Source organism: Rutidosis leptorrhynchoides, chromosome 6, assembly GCF_046630445.1.
Source record: "Rutidosis leptorrhynchoides isolate AG116_Rl617_1_P2 chromosome 6, CSIRO_AGI_Rlap_v1, whole genome shotgun sequence".
NCBI classification, from domain to species: domain Eukaryota; kingdom Viridiplantae; phylum Streptophyta; class Magnoliopsida; order Asterales; family Asteraceae; genus Rutidosis; species Rutidosis leptorrhynchoides.
In genome coordinates, this window is record NC_092338.1 from 15,223,709 (window position 1) to 15,242,608 (window position 18,900).

The 18,900-nt window shown below is 31.9% G+C and overlaps 1 long non-coding RNA gene across 2 annotated transcripts; it reads left to right on the forward strand.

Moving 5' to 3' along the window:
* The first annotated feature begins 6,083 nt into the window (after positions 1-6,083).
* On the forward strand, positions 6,084-18,438 carry LOC139853217 (uncharacterized). Of its 2 annotated transcripts, XR_011761305.1 has the most exons (5): positions 6,084-6,320; positions 16,468-16,569; positions 16,808-17,321; positions 17,583-17,972; positions 18,170-18,438. It is a non-coding gene; the product is annotated as an uncharacterized lncRNA (long non-coding RNA). The 2 variants fall into 2 exon arrangements; XR_011761304.1 differs by lacking the exons at positions 6,084-6,320; positions 16,468-16,569 and having other exon boundaries at positions 16,585-17,321.
* Positions 18,439-18,900: the final 462 nt, after the last annotated feature.

Genomic DNA, 18,900 nt, shown 5'->3' on the forward strand with positions numbered 1-18,900 from the left:
ACCCATTTTCATTTTTGACCCATTAATCAATCTGCCTATGTAACCATCTCTGAATGAATACTTTTAGTCTCATAGTAGTCAAATAGATAGGGACATTTATATAATTGTATTCGTGCCTTTAGTTTCATCGACTGTGAAACCGAGTTTCCTGTTTGGACTTCAAACGATGTTGCAATTGATTCTAGAATCACGATCACCAATATCCACATGTTCAAGTCCTTTAATTCGAATTCGATGTCTAGCCTGGTAATTCTCAAATGGATTTTCTATGGTGTATTATTTGATTAATTAAATCTTTTAAATAGATAAAGATGAGTACTCAAATGGATTTTGTCATCTGATATTGCAAGTGCAAACGCAATCGCTCGTTGCTCGTTTTCTTACGGTGTATTATTTAATTGATTGTGATTATTCTCTATGGTATAAACACTCACAAAACACTATACAAACAAGCCCCTAATTCACTTTAAAGTTTAAAAAACATTCAAATTGTATATGGCTATTTTTTTCTTCAAATTTGTTGATTCTTGTTAAGATAAAACATAATAAAGTTTCAATCTTGTGGTTGTAGGGTGGATTACCCATGTATTACTTGAATGTGTTATTAGTTAATTTTGTCTTTCCTTTGAATGATATATGTTTTATTATTAGTTGATTATTTGTTAGTTGGAATTGGTTTTCTATACTTGAATGAATGTGTTTTTAGTTAATTTTGTCTTTTTTTTTTTAAATGTTATATATGTTTTATTATTAGTTGATTATTTGTTAGTTGGAATTGGTTTTCTATGTTTTCATGAGTAAAGTTGGAAGGTGTACCTATACTTTAGGAGAGAGGCGTCTGATCATTGCAAAAAAATCATCAAGTTTTTAACTAGATTTATACTGTTATATATATATATATATATGTTACATATGTTTAATTAGTTGATTATTTGATAGTTGGAATTGGTTTTCTATGTTTTCATAGACTAAAGGTGGAAGGTGAACCTATTCTTTAGGAGAGAGGCTATTTTATTGCTGATCATTGTCTATAATTGATAAAATTATTATAAACTAATTGTTGTTGTTTTTTTTGGTTAATGTGTGTTTGCAGATATTGGAGAAGCAACCATCCTTCACATTTGAGGAGGAGGAGGAGGAGGAGGAGGAGTTAGTGGTGATGATGCCGGAGGAGGCATCTAAAGAAGAATCCAAACAACATCCTGTCTCTGTCTGAGTTGGAGTTTGATTTGCGTTCTGCACCTAAATATTATGAGACACTAATGGAGTTGAAACGAAAAGATTTTGATGTGCACTGGAGAGTGAACTGGGAACTTTTGCATGAAGTTGGGTTAAGGGTGAGTATAAAGGAATTGTTGACACAACGATACAACAAACCACAACCAATTGGTAATGATTGTTATGATTATAATGATTGGTATGAATTGGTTGTTACGGGTGGGTGTATTTTTCGGGAACTTTGCTTAGAGTTCCATTCCACCTATTATTTAAAAGAAGAGCCGGAAGGCATGAATGATAAGGATTTCATGAGATTTAGATTGGGTGGTAAGGACCGCCGGATGTCTTTGTTGGAATTTACGCATTGCTTGAAGATCTACTCGCCGAAACAGATGGATGAGCAACACTTCAGCGATTACATCTGGTCGGGTGCTAAGGTTTCTGCTATAAAGAATGAAGAGGGTTTTGACCCAAATAGTGTTTGGAAAGAGTTTAGATCCCCCTCCTCTTGGCCCCCCCGTGATGTTAATAAGTCCCCGTCTACAATAGATTTGGATGATATTAAGTGCCGTTTGCTCCACATGTTTTTGACCCTTAATATTTTCCATCGGGCAGAGGACACTGACAAGGTATACTTTTCTGACCTTTGGTACCTGAAACAAATACGCTCCAAAGATACTCATGTCAACATTCCTTATTGTGTGGCCTACTATTTGAGATATTTGGCCGCCAACAACAACCCAATCTGCGGTGGCCATTTTGTGACCTTAATAGCCAATCACTTTGGGATCAAACCTGATGCAAGTACGCAGTTCATCAAATATCCGACGGGTACCATTAGTCATATAGAGTGTAGGGATGCAAATGTTATTTATCTGTGGCGTAGCGGGATATTCCTTTATGATCCAGCTCTAAAACCACCACCACCACCACTTCCTGAATTAGAAGATGGAGAAGAAGAAGAAGATCAACAACAGCTTCCCGTACCTGAAAATATTATGGCTAGTCTCCTATCGCAAAAGGAACTGACTCTAAAGTTTCCGAAAGACCTATCTCACACTAAATTAGCTAAAATTTATGGATGTTTGATGAAACTGAGTCCCGAATGCATAGTTTCCGTTTGAATGACGATTGGAGGAGATATATACAAATACAACAATGAGAATGTCTGGATTTTTATTTATCTTTTTTTTTTTCTTCCTGTAAAGATCTTTTATGATCTTTTATGTTTTCGTACTTTGACATTTGAGTAGTGGGTGTCACTTTGTTTTTGTTTATCTCTCTCTCTCTCTCTATATATATATATATATATATATATATATATATATATATATATGGGCAGGATCAAGGGGAAGTAACCAATCGGGGGGAAGCAAAAATTTTTTTTTTTCCGTTTTTTTTGAATTTTTTTTTCCGGCATCAAGATCACACGAAAATATGAACATTTAGAAGAGACACTTCGTGATGAATGTTATTATTTAGGCGGGAAAACGATCGACAAAAATAACATTCAAGATAATATTGTTCGTGAAGAATATGAACGTTTTTTTTCTTCATGTTTTGTGAAGTAAAATTTAGCCCGATTTAGAGTTTAGGGTTTAGGGTTTGGTGTTTAGGGTTTATTCCATAAACCCAAAACACCAAACCCTAAACTCTAAACCGTTCGTGTTAAAAACTCAATCTAAATCCTAAATCTAAACCCTAAATCTAAACCCTAAACCCTAAATTTCTAAACACTAATATCTAAACCCTATAAACCCTAATATCTAAACCCTAATATCTAAACCTCAATAGCTAAAACCTCAAAATACGTTCGAAAAACACGATAATTGTTATATATTACTTACTCGAGCGTTTTTCCGCCAAAATAAAAACATTTATCACAAAGTGTCTCTACTAAATGTTCATATTTTCATCTCATCTACAATGTTCGTGAACAAAGTTTTTTCAAAAAACAAAAAAAAAAAAAAGTTTTTGCTTCTCCCGAATGGTTACTTCCCTCGATCCTATATATATATATATATATATATATATATATATATATATATATATATAGTGTTTCGAGTACGTATTCAAAAGGTTGTTAGAATCCCTGTAATTGAAGTGCGTATTGTTCTTTATGATATTTTGATTTATCGGGTCAATGTGTCGGGTCATCGGATGTTAGACCCGGTATTTTTTTTTATTTTTTTTTTTGGTCAGGCGTTACTTTCTTTATACGAGTATCAATCAATCGGCATTATTCTTTTGGTTCTTGGGTCGGTCCTATTATGATTTCAAATAGTGGAACCTGCTCTGCTATTGATATTGAGCTACAACTTTTTCTAGTTTTCAAGATTTTGATTGAATTGAATTTGTTCATCAATTTTGTATCTGTAAATTCAGCAAGTATTTGTTGATTCGGGTATATTGATGAAAAATAAGAAAGTTTTAGTGATGTTTCGAGTACCTATTGATAAAGGTTGTTAGAATTTCTGTAACGTTTCTTTGAGCTCTAAAACGGGACGAGCAAACTGCACACTCATCTCACTTTGCAGCAAACTTCTGTTGTTGATTTAACAGAGTTTATTTTCAAGTAACCATTTATTCAAGGAACAAAATCCACAAGTGATTTAACATAGTTAATAATACAAGACCACCACATTCACGTCCCATTTTTTTCTTAAAGGTTTCTGAATATATATGTATATATGTACCAGAACCCCTTAAATATACAATTTGATACACACCTATATGTCGAGGAATAATAATATCAACAAGATGGATGGTGAGCCGCACTTCGTTGCGGAAAATTGGGAGGCGTCTTCTCGCAATTGGTATTTTACATAGTAATATACAAACTGTTAACGGTTACAAATTATGACGGTAGCAGTTGTGATAGCAAAAGTGTACATGGCATTGTTTATAAGTTGTTGGTGCTCTACTACTACTTTAAAACCAAAACTGTACAACATGGTATTGTTTATAGGGTGATCCCAGTAGTTAGTTCCTGTTGCAACAGTTGGTTTCTTGGAAATTACTATAACGGTATGTGAATAGGAACCGATTAACATGTTTTTACATTGGCAAAGTCGTGGCTTTTGTGCATTGGAGCTTTATATTGCAAAATGATTTCTTCACATTCACCAAAGGTTACCTAAAATATACTTTGGAAGTCAAGTACCAAGTTTAGGGTTCAAAGAATCAACAAAGAATCAATTACAAAATAAAGATGTAAAAACAAAGTTAAGCACCCATACATATATAAGGACGACTTTTAATTTAAAGTAACTAATAGAAATAGGAACAAACACATAAACAACATAGAGTTAATAATATACAGACGGATACATACAAAATATAGTGTTGTATACATAAAATTTGGGAACAAAATTACAAAAAATTGTGACTCACTTCCTATGAGAAACTAAAGGTCTTTATCACTCACTTCTGTGCTCTCTTCACGTTTGTCATATCACGAAATATATACATCAAACATTATAAATGGCCTAGGTTGAACCAAAGCATAATCCACATAATATATGGTAGATTGTATCAAGAAGCTGTACGACAAAGTTAGGTTGAACCAATTCATAATCCACATAAGGGCCCACCGAAAATATTCATGAGGGCATACGGACTATATGTAACAATGTGCTAAGTTTGAGGACTGTCCAATTGATAAGTGATAAGCTTATGTGTTTTATCCCACATCGGTGGGGTCAAACAATAATACTCTTATATATATAATAGATTTGGTCATGATAAATTTACATATTAACTAATAGACAAAAGTTATGAATAGTAATCAGGGGCATTTTCGACTTTCCACTTTTTTTTTTAATTTTAACTAAATTTCATTTTACCAACAACGTCTCCCACACTTTTTTGAAAAATTCTAATCGACCCCCCAACACCAACAGGGGGGTAAAGTGTAAACTAACCATTTTCATAAAAAAATCTTAAATAAACTCCACCCAAATATTCAACGGGTCATATCTTCTCGCTCGCAACGAGTTAAATTTTTCCGACACCATCGTTAAACTCGAAATAATTTTAGGAACACAATGCCACTAGCTATACGCAAAACGGACGCTTTTTAAAAAACGCTAAATATTTGGGGTACTTATCATACACGTTGATTTTGCGTTAAATTTTTAAAAGTCGACAATTCCATAGCGAAACGCGGAGATGCACATATATTGTTAATTTAAAATAACATTTAAATCTCTCACGGGTTATACCTTTTAGTTCGACTCGAGTTGCGCTTCAATGACATAATCGTTAGCCACAAAATAATTTTACTAAACTCAATAAAATACATTGAAAACCGAACCCCCGGCGCGAAGCGAGAGTTCGATAACTAGTAAAGAATAAAGAATAAAAACTGAATATGTTCCTTTGGCTATCGTTATCATTATTCATGTTGTTGATTATTGGACGATATCTCATCGTTGATGTTCTGAAAGCTGAAATCAAACATCATGGGTACTTTAGTCATTTATTTCATAAGTTTTGTCATTGGTCGCATTCATCCCAAAATTGGTAAACATTCATAGATTTTGTTTGCATTTTGTATATCATACATACTAAAACGAAATGAAATATTTATCTGTAAGACTTTGGTTGGAAGGCCTTCTTTGAAGAACCTATCATGTTGATGAAATGTGTTTTACTTGACAAGAACCTATGTCAATTTATTTATAACCAACCTTAATGTTTATCATTTACTTGCATCTGAATACTCATTTTAGTTTTAACATATTCGTAAAATAATTTTATTAGCTTTATTTCCATTTCCAATAAGTATACTAGCGAGAGCATGAATGAACAGTAGCTGGGGGTTTTTGGTAACTTAACATTATTTTTTTCTCTCTTACACCACCCACCACCTCCTACCATCCCTCATCCCCACCCCTCTTCATCATCTACATAAATCACCATCATCGCCGCCAACTTCGTCTCCACGGCCAGCATCGTCGCCACCGCCTACAGCAGCGCCGCCAACAACTAACAACCCAATCTCCGCTCACTCGATTGCTCCACAAGTTGCCGTTAAACCAGATTCTAGGAGCGAAAGGAGGAGATCAGATTGGTCATTTACCACCAACTATTTCTTACTGGTTATATATCTTATGCGCCGTAATTTCTTTGTTCATATTTCAGTTTAATGATATGGTTAATCTGTAAGCGATTCAAAATCAGTATCCTGTTTCAGTCGTATATGTGATATTGCTATAAATATACATATACTTCGTCGCAATATCAATCCAAAATGTTATGATTTTTATGTGTATTCGAGTAGTTTTCGGTTTGTAATTGGTAAAAATATCCAAAGCGTCGAATGAAATACTATTATGGATTTTTAATGATATAAAGATCAAAATGAAGATAAAATGAAGATTTCTAATGAGCAACAAAAGACTACAACATCGCGCCTCAAGACTACAAGTCAAAATGATCGAAATCACGAAATCAGCGCGCCTGCACGAGAAAAATCATAACTAAATCATACGGACTCGAAAAAAGGCGAATCAGGTGTCCAGACGTCCGTAACTCAAAAATCTACAACCTCAAAGAATTATACTTACACGAAACGTGTGGATCTACACGAATCGTGTAATGTTTGGACGAAATTCAGTTTCAACTTGCAAATGGGGCGGCTCCTTTATGTTTTAAAAACTAATTCTTTTCAAAGTGGTGCAGCAACTTGAATGCTTTTGACCTACTATTAGCATGATAAATACGGAGTACTAGTTCAAAGAAAAGGAGAATATCAAACACACATAATTTTCATACAATTATTATACGCAAGTTATTATTCTGTAATTTTTATTACTCTATTAGTTCAAGGTTAAAAATAGTTGTAATATTAAGGGTGTATTGTTCGTGATAAAGGGTGTTATTGTACGCGTGAAAGGGGTGTTATTATTGTAATTTTTCTACCGTTTGAAGTTAATGCAAGTGAAGATATTTTAGTAAGTTTACTCTGTTAAAATTAGTGTTGTTATTATGTTTGCATATCTATATTTTTATGTCTACCTTAGTGTAATGAATAGCTAAATTTCCCTAGTGTTTGCTTAAATGTAGAGCCCCTAGTGAAATGGATTGTTACCATTAGTAAAAGTTAAAATGTAACTTTAGTATTTTTAATATTGAGCCTAGTTAAAAGAACCATTTTTATGTAATTAGGTATTTAACCCTTGCCACTTAATTTATTAAATTTAAATAACGAAAGTTGTTTTTATTTACATAAATTGAGCTTCAACATTAAAAATGATCTAGACGAATTTATGGATAAGTTATTGACACCAATTTAGAAATAAACTTCGGTGGTTTGGGTGATATCAATAAGTTATATGAAGGTGAAATTATAAAAAGGGAAACCGTTATAATTTAGGTTTTGGCGAAGGTCAAAACTAGGCTAGGTCTCAATTTAAATACTTAGGGAATAGTAGCTTTCTAAAAAGAATCCAATGAAAATTAGATTTTATTTAGTTAAGTTGTAACTTTATATTTATTCGAGAGAAAAATGTAAAGTTTGATACTAGAACATTTTAAATAGGGCGTAAAACTTAAAACAATCCATGGACCTAGGGGTGACACAATTAAGTAAACACTCACATTTATCTTATTTATATTTCTTATAAAAGTATTATTATTATTATTTACGATTTACCATTTTAAAATATTAGAAAAATACATAAAAACATTTATTTTTCGTAACAGTAATCTGTCACATACTTTTACACATACACGAATCGTGTATCATCACACGAATCGTGTAAGGTTCTGACGCGGCTACAGTACAGCTAGGGTTAAATTTAGGGTTTTAATTATTTAATTATATATATTTAGGTTATTAGTTATTTTAATTAAGTTAATTAGTTTTACTTATTATAAAATACCTTAATAAATGTTTTAATCTTAAAATTTGTATTAATTATTATAACTTTATAAATTGTAACTAGTTTATAATTAGTAAATTAATTAATTTCCCTTTTAATTTATATTAGTTTTATTAAAAATATCATTTAGTTAATTTAAATAAGTTTATATAATAATTACTTAAAACAAAATTCTAAACATATAGTTTTATTAAAAATTACTATTTTACTAATTACCATCTAGTAATATAATTGTCGCATCATAATTAGTATACTTTCATTTAGTTCCTTTTTAAGTTAATTATTGTAATCTTGTAATTTTATTTAGTAAATTAGTTAAGTTATTTTCTTTTACTGTTACCATAAATTGCCTAATCCAAAACCCTCTTTAATTAAGTTTGACATCAAAGACTATTAAAAAACCATTAAACACTCCATCTCCCTGTGGAACGAATCGGATTTACCAACAAACTAAACTACACGGATAGGACTAGTTGCCTATATATATGTGTGAAATCAACCTAAAATCTATAAAATACCACATATACAATAAATCAATTCGTGTAACAAAACAACTCAAATCCGTTCATAAATAAAGGTCTCGATCGCACACATCAACTTTTTGGCGCCGCTGCCGGGGATTTGGCAGTTAAATAAATAGATAATTTTTCTGGTTCGTAGTAATAGTTGGATTTGTACGTGGACCGGGTTGTTGGATCACCAATTTTATTGGTCTTTGAAGGATCCTGCCCCTCTGCTGCATCTTTTGGCTATTCGAAACGTGGGCAAAAATCAGAAAGATAATCTGTTTGTTTAAAGGTTTTTATCATTGTTTTTATGTTATTCGATCCTCTCGAGGAAATTCATTTCCAAGAAAGTTCAAAGTTTTTGAATAAATCCTTTAATTCTTTGTACAATTTCCCAAATTGTATGATCCGTTCAATCCTAAACTCGTTAAACTTAATCCGGAACCTCAAAGAATTAATAAAGGACAAAAACAACAAAAAGAAATAGGAAGTACTAGTAATTTTAAAACACCGAAAAACACTAAAAAAAAAAAAAAGAAACAAGTAGGTAACCATAGATAAACCTTTAGTGAAGTGATCTCATAATAGAAAATTAATGTATGAACTTACGTTCCTCCAACGCTGAATTAACTCCCTCACATCCTGAACCCGAAAGAAAATTCCACGAACGCTTAAGAACTCAAGAAGTAGAATCTCTTGCTAAAAATTTAGAGTCACTTTTCTTAGAATCCGACTCTGAACCAATAATTCAACCAATCATAGAGCCGATTATTAAAGAAGAAGAAGAAATGGCTGATACAAATCAAACGATGGAAGCATTAATGAAGGCCACAAGAAAAGGTCAAGGCCACGCAATCATCCAACCCACGATGAGTGATGGCTTTGAAATAAAAGGTCAATTTTTACACATGGTAACTAATACATGTCAATTCGGTGGAGCCCCAAATGAGGATGCTAACGAGCATCTTCGTAAGTTTGTAAGCATTTGCAAGCTTTTCAAAATCAAAGATGTCACCGATGAAGTTGCATGTTTAAAAATCTTTCCATGGTCCTTAAAAGATGATGCAAGAGATTGGCTAGACTCATTAACAGAAGGTTATATTGAAAACTGGAATGATATGATGGATAAATTTTTGTCAGAATTCTTTCCTGCTTCAAAAGCAGCAAAATTACAAAGTGACATAAATCACTTTAAACAAAAGCCTAATGAAACTCTTTATGAAGCTTGGACCCAATTCAATAAAATGCTTCGAATATGTCCTCAACACGGGTTGAATACATTCCAAAAGGTCCAAATATTCTATAAAGGAGTCAATGTGACAACTAGAAAAGATATAGATGTTGCAGCCGGAGGTTCGATCATGAAGAAAACACCTGAAGACGCTCACACAATCATTGCTGATTTAGCTTCCCATTCTCATAATTGGCATCAAGAAATAGAATTTTCTAGATCATCAAATGTTGCTAGTATTGAAAGCAATGATGAAATTGCTTCTTTAAAAGTTCAAATAGCAAATCAAGCAAGGCAAATCGAGAAAGTAACCAAGGAAATGCATGCTATCAGAGTAGGATGTGAACTGTGCCAAGGTCCCCATCTTACTAGAGATTGTGATCAAAGTACAATAGAAGAACAAGCAAATTTCTTAGGATACTTACGAAAAGGTGAAATGAACTTCAGTGATTTTCCAGCTATAGAAGCAAACAACCGAAAATATCCTCCTATAAACAGCTATCAAGTAGGAGGACCTTCAGGATCAAATAATAATAACTATCAAAATAATAATAACTATCAAGGAGGAAATCCAGGTTACCAAAATAACCGGAATTTCCCAAATCAAAATCAAAGAAATCCACCACCAGGTTATAATAACCGAAATCAACCTCAACGAAATTACCAAAATAATTTCCAACAAAATCAACCACAACCACTAGCACTTATGCAACCACAACCATTAGCAATTATGCAACCTCAACCCGAGAGGAAATCTGGTTTAGAAGATCTCTTAAGAGATTTTATGGTTAAGCATGAGCAAAATGCAGAGCTCCAAACTCAGCAAATTCGAAATCAACAAGCCACGATTCAGATTTTAGAAAGAGATGTTGGAAGGATCTCACAGTTACTAGCAGAGAGACCACAAATTGCAAGTAATCATCCGGTTATACTAAAGAAGAAGGATCCTCAAGCTCCAGCATATTCACAAGTGAATGCTATTTATAGTTTCTGTGAGGATGAAGCAAGTTTCAAAACACCGGAGCATAGTCCTATTTTTACTCTTGGGTGTGAAGATGATGATGAAGAGTGTGATGAGTTTATATTTTCTGATTTATCCAATATGGCAGATTACACTCCTTATCAAGAGATTGATGGTACCCGAGTTGAAAGTATGAAAAGTATAACATGTGAAAATGAAGAGATCCGAGTTGGTGACATAACTCCCGAGTATGCTGATTATTTGATGAGGCTGATGTCGGGAAATCATGCAGAAGTGCAGAAAATAGAAACCACCAAGCCTTCCGAATTTAGGGTTGATGATGATTTGAAGGTGATCAAGGAAGAAGTGAAAGATACGGTGAAGCAAGCACCTAAAGTGGAAGACTATAAAGAACCCATTCCATACCCGCATGCACTTTTATCCGAAAAACCAAAGGAGAATCATTGTAAGCCTTTAAATACGGATAATATTTGTGTAAATGTACCTTTGGTTGATGTTATTGCAGGTATGCCAAACTATGGGAAATTCTTGAATGATTTGATGGCAAAAGAAGGAGTGTGTGAGCAGGCATCATCCGCGTTCCTTGAAGCAGAATGTGCTGCTATTGTGAAAAAGAATGAATTTCCACCTAAGTTAGGTGATCCCGGACCATTCATAGTACCTTGTAAGCTTAATGATTCTAGAACTCTTAGATCATTAGCTGACTCGGGTGCAAGTATAAATCTCATGCCTTATTCCATTTACTCGCATTTGAACTTAGGCGAACTTAAACCGACCAATTCAGGCATTAGATTCATTGATCAGTCGGTTAATAAACCTATAGGGATTGCTGAAAACTTAGTAGTAAAAACAGGTGAACTTGAGTTTCTAGCTGACTTTGTAGTTGTAGATATGAAAGAAGATAAGTTTGTACCTATTATTTTAGGTAGACCATTCTTAGCAACTGCAAGTGCTTTAACAGATTGGAAAACAGGAAAACTAGTTTTGAAGGATAGAGGCAAGAGTGTAACCTATCAAACTGAGTTTAGTATGAACCCACCACCCACACCGATAGTTTCAGTGAATATTGTCGATCATGCTAAACACATTAGGCAACAAGCTAAGTGTGGGGAGGACGGTAAAGAAAAGCTTGATAGTAAACCACTCAATGATTGTGTTGTTGAGAAAACCATGAAGAAGTTATACGGTAGGATTAGAAATGCTATGTCGAAAAAAGATAAACATTTGAGAGAGAGATTGATTTCAAACCTATCAAAACTTGAGAAATATAAGTTGAAAAAACTGGTTGAAGAGTCAAGATTTTCGGACTCTTGGTTATTATCAAAAATTAGTGGTAAGAATGGTTGCAGTAATGGTTCTATTGGAGTAAAGAAGGGTGATGTTTATCACCCCGACGTTAGTTAAAATTAGGGTGGAGTCACGTGAACGACTCGCTAATAAACTTCACAAATTGTAAATAGTCCCATTCGTGTGTCTCGTTTTTATTTTAAATTCCTTTTTATTTGTATTTCTCATATACTTGTTTTAAAATTTAAAAATGTTAATCTTTTTAACACAAAAATAGAGTGTTTTTATTTTATTTTAAATTTGTTTTCGAAAATATTAAAACTTTAACTTTTAATGAATTGAATTTTATAAATTGAATTTAAAAATTTATAAACGGATTAAGATCAGGTATAACAACCGAATTTCCGTTACAAATATAAATTTATAAAAGATATTTTAAATTTAATTGATTATAAGTTATATAAAAAAAATATAAAATGAAAAAAGTAAAAAAAAAAAAAATAGTTTGTAATAACATAATTTTTTGGTGTGTATTGAAACTTATTATGTTTTTATTTTTTATATTTTAGCAAGAAAATATAGTGTGGGGTAAAAAAATGTGTTGTACGATTGAATTAAAACCCCATATTTTGTGTGTTTTTAACATGGTTTTGACAGGTACAGACGAAAATGCAATTAGACGAAACAAAACATCAAATTACATTGTGATACAAACATTGGATATGATCATAGGTAAAACAATTTGAAAATCCAAATCGGTTAACAAAGGAAGTTCCAAATACTCTACACTTTTTGTCCTCTCAAATTTATACATTATTATCTGATTTTATGTAATGAGGGCATTACATAATCTTAAGTGTGGGGTGGGAATATATAAATTCTCGAGAACTAATAAGTTATTGGTTTTTATGAAAATTTGAAAATTTTTAAACAAATGTATCTAATCAATTTTTAAGGTAACTACGAGCAATTAAAGATCAGGTGTAAAAACCGAAATTGTTGTCTCCATACATTAAAAATACATAAGTTTATTTGTTTAAAACTTATAAAAGAAAACCATTTATAACAAGAATTTATAAATCCTTATATTGAAAACCATTTATCACATGTTTCTTTGAAGTTTATTGCAGATATCATTGCTACAGAATGTATAAACCTGAATATTCCATTATCACGAGTAATAGAGGATGAATCGGATCCATCCCGTAAGAAAGTAAAGTCTTCCGAAATGACACACTTGCTAACTTATGTTAGAAGATGTAGTCCAGAACAGCTGTAGGTTGACGAAAAATCTTGAAAAGTCATCTCTATCATCGGCTGGAAATCCACCTAACCTCAGCATCAAACAGGGTTTTTGGTGGTCAGACTTATCCTAACCATGAGATGGATCTGTCTCGTACAATGGGGGGGCACAATGCAAATTAGCTTTTAAGACTAATGAATCTAATCCCCAGATGGATGATCTCCGTAAAGATTAACTGCATCTATGTTTGACCGCGGTCAACATACATATGCTATAACAAATTGAGGTGTGCAAACTCATGGTTCACCGATGATATTTGGACACGATATAATTTTGTTCTAAAACTTATGCTATTTTATGAATTATATTTGTGTAAAACTATTTTTGGACATTTGGCTTCAAGTTCCATGATACTACAATCATGGGGGCGAATAGCTTGCTAATCGCCGACTGAGACTTCGGTTTTCAGTTACCCTCAACCGGAATTTGAGGTTAAAACCGGAAAACGTGTCTAGTGTAAAAACTAGCATGACATTTTATAAAATCATAAAACGTTTTCACAAGGTTCAATTTTCCCTAAGGATCCAAATTTTTAAACCCTAATCACGAGTTTCATGTTTGTTTCTGTTGTCAGAACTTCGTTTCGTGTGGTGTGCGTGTGATCCAATAAATACTGTGTTGTGTAATATATTTCATATAGCGTGTGTTTCATTTCGTGTAGTGTGTGTTGTGTGATCTAAATGTTCAATAAGGAAAAATATGTGATGTTCTAATTCTGTTAAAAGATGTAATTGCTTGAGGACAAGCAACGTTCAAGTGTGGGGTAATTTGATATTGCTATAAATATACATATACTTCGTCGCAATATCAATCCAAAATGTTATGATTTTTATGTGTATTCGAGTAGTTTTCGGTTTGTAATTGGTAAAAATATCCAAAGCGTCGAATGAAATACTATTATGGATTTTTAATGATATAAAGATCAAAATGAAGATAAAATGAAGATTTCTAATGAGCAACAAAAGACTACAACATCGCGCCTCAAGACTACAAGTCAAAATGATCGAAATCACGAAATCAGCGCGCCTGCACGAGAAAAATCATAACTAAATCATACGGACTCGAAAAAAGGCGAATCAGGTGTCCAGACGTCCGTAACTCAAAAATCTACAACCTCAAAGAATTATACTTACACGAAACGTGTGGAGCTACACGAATCGTGTAATGTTTGGACGAAATTCAGTTTCAACTTGCAAATGGGGCGGCTCCTTTATGTTTTAAAAACTAATTCTTTTCAAAGTGGTGCAGCAACTTGAATGCTTTTGACCTACTATTAGCATGATAAATACGGAGTACTAGTTCAAAGAAAAGGAGAATATCAAACACACATAATTTTCATACAATTATTATACGCAAGTTATTATTCTGTAATTTTTATTACTCTATTAGTTCAAGGTTAAAAATAGTTGTAATATTAAGGGTGTATTGTTCGTGATAAAGGGTGTTATTGTACGCGTGAAAGGGGTGTTATTATTGTAATTTTTCTACCGTTTGAAGTTAATGCAAGTGAAGATATTTTAGTAAGTTTACTCTGTTAAAATTAGTGTTGTTATTATGTTTGCATATCTATATTTTTATGTCTACCTTAGTGTAATGAATAGCTAAATTTCCCTAGTGTTTGCTTAAATGTAGAGCCCCTAGTGAAATGGATTGTTACCATTAGTAAAAGTTAAAATGTAACTTTAGTATTTTTAATATTGAGCCTAGTTAAAAGAACCATTTTTATGTAATTAGGTATTTAACCCTTGCCACTTAATTTATTAAATTTAAATAACGAAAGTTGTTTTTATTTACATAAATTGAGCTTCAACATTAAAAATGATCTAGACGAATTTATGGATAAGTTATTGACACCAATTTAGAAATAAACTTCGGTGGTTTGGGTGATATCAATAAGTTATATGAAGGTGAAATTATAAAAAGGGAAACCGTTATAATTTAGGTTTTGGCGAAGGTCAAAACTAGGCTAGGTCTCAATTTAAATACTTAGGGAATAGTAGCTTTCTAAAAAGAATCCAATGAAAATTAGATTTTATTTAGTTAAGTTGTAACTTTATATTTATTCGAGAGAAAAATGTAAAGTTTGATACTAGAACATTTTAAATAGGGCGTAAAACTTAAAACAATCCATGGACCTAGGGGTGACACAATTAAGTAAACACTCACATTTATCTTATTTATATTTCTTATAAAAGTATTATTATTATTATTTACGATTTACCATTTTAAAATATTAGAAAAATACATAAAAACATTTATTTTTCGTAACAGTAATCTGTCACATACTTTTACACATACACGAATCGTGTATCATCACACGAATCGTGTAAGGTTCTGACGCGGCTACAGTACAGCTAGGGTTAAATTTAGGGTTTTAATTATTTAATTATATATATTTAGGTTATTAGTTATTTTAATTAAGTTAATTAGTTTTACTTATTATAAAATACCTTAATAAATGTTTTAATCTTAAAATTTGTATTAATTATTATAACTTTATAAATTGTAACTAGTTTATAATTAGTAAATTAATTAATTTCCCTTTTAATTTATATTAGTTTTATTAAAAATATCATTTAGTTAATTTAAATAAGTTTATATAATAATTACTTAAAACAAAATTCTAAACATATAGTTTTATTAAAAATTACTATTTTACTAATTACCATCTAGTAATATAATTGTCGCATCATAATTAGTATACTTTCATTTAGTTCCTTTTTAAGTTAATTATTGTAATCTTGTAATTTTATTTAGTAAATTAGTTAAGTTATTTTCTTTTACTGTTACCATAAATTGCCTAATCCAAAACCCTCTTTAATTAAGTTTGACATCAAAGACTATTAAAAAACCATTAAACACTCCATCTCCCTGTGGAACGAATCGGATTTACCAACAAACTAAACTACACGGATAGGACTAGTTGCCTATATATATGTGTAAAATCAACCTAAAATCTATAAAATACCACATATACAATAAATAATTCGTGTAACAAAACAACTCAAATCCTATCGCACACATCAATATGTCTTCGTCTCTTTCATTTTTAGGGTTTCTCAGTTTACAATCCAAATCCAGTTAAACGGATTTTTAAGAAAGGTACTATCTGAATACAGTACATCGGCATAATGGAAAAGATATTATTCAATCAGGTATATGAGTACTTCATTTTTTATTTCCTGATTATGTGAGTGCTTCATATTTCTTGTAACTCTATTTTTGACTTTGATGCCATTAGTTTGATTTGCTGATTATTTTATTCACACAATATTAGGAACTAACATTTTAAATTTTCAATGATCATGAGAACCAATGATATAGTGGTTCTATACTCAACTGTGTATTAATAATGTTACTACTAGATTTGTTTTTCGCTTTCTAAAATTTGAGGTGGAAGTTGCGATGCACAGAGTGTATTGTATGATGGATTAGCTTACACACTTTGACTTGCTATGTTATGGCATAATTGGTAGAGGTATGTATGTTAATCTATCTGTTTTTGCTACCCATACTGCCCTCTGCCATAAGTCATATAGAGTTATTATAAATGAATAATTACAATTACACAATTTATATAAATGAAGTTTGGTTATCTAATATAGAAGAAAAATTCAAGATAATTCTTAATCTATGTATTAGCTACTGCTTTCTGTATTAGTTTACAATGCATTTACAAGTTTAATAGTGTGTTATATTTTTATATGATTGTAACTTCATTCTCAGATAAGATTCCATTATCGATTTCATTTCTTGCTTCATGTTAAATGTTAATTTTTTTATAACAACAACTACTAATGTTGGTGGAAGTTGTTTTTATGATGCATCAGGTAATACTTTTGTTTCAAGTCCAATGTATACTGGTGGTTACATGTGGCTTCATCATCGAATTCTTCTAATCTTGAAGGTATCCTATTTTGATTGTGGTTTTTGGTAACTTTATCTATAGTTTTAGTTAATTAAGTTATAGTTATGATATCATAGCTACTGAGATTGCATCTTCTTTACATTTCAGTAATTTTAGACGTCATTGTTTAATTTGTAAACCTTTTATTTTTATGCGTTGGTGTTACTCGGTTTACCGAGACTTGGTTGACTGCATTTGTGCATTCAATTTCATCACAGGTGTGTGTAGTTTAATTTGTACACCTTTTGTTTTTATGTGTAGGTTGTTTCGGCATGTGATGGACCCGTTGTTTCTGAATCGTCCGCTTCATCATTTACTATTTGGGTTTTCGCTTTTGAAAGTTGGGAGTATAACAAAAGGTCTCTCTTTTGTGTGTTTTAGTTAAATGGATTGTGCTGTTTGCTTTAGATTTCTAAACTTTGTGAACTGCAATTATGATGATGTCCAAATGTGTGACACTGGGGATTATTAATCCATCTGGTGAATGCGTGTTGTGTTTACTTGGTGTTTCGTTGGTGCGGGTACTGGTGCGAGTGTCGTTTGATGTTAATATCTAATGATTGTTTTCTGATGAGTTGATTATTTCGGTAGTGATGAATGTTGTTGGTTCTAAACAGACAACTGGATGCAGTCATCATTTTGATGTTCATGGTATGTTAATTTACAGCAAGTGTATATAGTATTTATGTTTTCCTTTGTTTTATAGAGGGTAGTAGTGGATTGGTATTGTGATTATCTGCTTTGCCATTTGTTCTTTTTAAATGTCATTTAGATTTGCTTTTTGTTTGGGTTCTTAACTGAATTATTTGGAGCTATTGTGCTGTAGAGTAATTTTTCTATATGTGCAGGCTTGCTAATTTGTGTTATTAATGACCGTAAATTGGTTGGTAGCCTACCGAGTTCTGATTTCGATATGTTATATCACCTTATGAATAGAATGCAGCTGATATATATCACCAATTTGCGTCTGTGTGGTTGGGTGGCTGTTTGTTTTGAACCTGAAGGCGAATGATAAACTGTGTGTTTTGTGTTTATTTTTTTTGTACATAATCTAATATCAACTGTACGCATAATATTACCGAATGCCATAAAAATGTTAGAACGCAGCGAAGCGCGTCCGGCCTCTTTCTAGTTTTCACTATCTCGCGCATTCAAACTTAACTGTTTATCATATTTATTTTCGAGAACTATTTATAGTTTTTTACTTTAATATGTTACTGCTTATATATTTAATATTCATCAGCACCTATTATTATTATATAATATATATATATATATTGTATCACAATCTACAACTACTTCTAGACACTTAATTATGTAGACACTATGAATTGCCAGGTAATGATTTTATGGTTCTAAATAACTATATATTCTTAACCTTGGATGATCGATTATATTCCTGATTATACATATATACTTTCTTATTGTACTTTACATATATTCTTTACCTTGGATGATCGATTACATTCCTTATTATACATATATACTTTCTTATTGTACTTTAAATAATATAATGTCTATGTTACACAAAGGGCCTTAACCTATGTGATTATTCATGTTAATTGTATAAATATCTTTT